Source organism: Montipora capricornis, chromosome 10, assembly GCF_036669925.1.
Source record: "Montipora capricornis isolate CH-2021 chromosome 10, ASM3666992v2, whole genome shotgun sequence".
Lineage (NCBI taxonomy): Eukaryota > Metazoa > Cnidaria > Anthozoa > Scleractinia > Acroporidae > Montipora > Montipora capricornis.
In genome coordinates this window covers 45,891,118-45,892,375 of record NC_090892.1, presented here as the reverse complement: position 1 = coordinate 45,892,375, position 1,258 = coordinate 45,891,118, and positions in this window count along the sequence as shown.

The window sequence follows — 1,258 nt, the reverse complement described above, 5'->3', positions numbered from 1 at the left end:
CTGTTTGTTACGTCGCAAAGCCATTGGCCTTGGCCAGGCCAGCTGAACTGGATTAACAAAATCGTCTTTGGTCGGCGTCCGAAGAGTGAATTTGACTTTCAAAATTTCACGTACTTTCGACGAATTCATCTCTAGCTTTCGTGCTTTTGTCTAGTCACAACCTCGAGGATTACTAGAAAGACCTTATCAATGAAAGCTACCGAAAGAGCGCACAAACTAGGCCATAACCAAAACTAGAGAAACCTGAAGAAACGCTTACTGCCAAACGAGAAGTGGGAATTTAAAGAGGAAATATGATTAATTGGCCTTGCAGCCCCTGTGAAATATCCAATGTGCTGGAAAGATGGTGTCTGACAAAATATTACTTGATAGGTTTTGGAGAATCGGGAAAATTGATTTGTTTAAATTCCGTTTTGTTTTCTGCATAGGCTAACGAGAAACGTGTCTGTCGCGAAACATGTTTATTTTTCTTCATCAAAAGTGCGCGAAAATTATTCCCTCTTAACCATACAAAATGGTGTGGTTATAGGTGTCCAAATAACTTACCCAGAACTCAATTGGCTGGTTAGGAAGTGTTGCTTGAATTTTTTTACTTTTGTGAGTTGTCTTCCTGTTCTCGGTTTATTCTCTGAGAAGAGGAAAAGAAGGGAAAAAAATAACTTTTCCGGTTAGTAAAAATGCCGCCGCAAACATGTTTCCATGTTGGCCTAACCCGTAAACCAATTATATATTAAGCCAAGTCGTGACTTCAGTATCAACTTACCTTCTACCGTCCCGTGGCACCCGGACAAACGCGGTCTGTCGGCTGGTTCTAAAAAAAACGTGATGCTAGTGTCTATTCTAGAAATCCGCTTGAATGAAACAAAAATACATTCATGAGAATTTTTTTTTATGGTCTGTGGTCACCGGCAAAAGTAATAATAACTAATATATAATAAACATTTAAAAAGTCGTTTTTTTAGATTTTTTTTTTATTAAGACAGAACTAGAAGAATGCTCACTCCATTCTTACTTCGTTGTGGTGACAAATGGAGTTGTGGTACCGCGAATTCTCTTCAGGTAATTTATGCATGGCCGTATCCATGGTCCATTCTCCGGAATGGTCGGTTAACATTGGATGGGGGATACAATCCTTCCTTTTATTAACGGACTCTAACATGCTGGTTCGTTGTCCAAAACACGGATATCTTCTAGTTACTGGTTTGACTCGTTTCTGTAGACATGTTTGAATCCCCCTAAACCCGTTGAGAGCCAACAA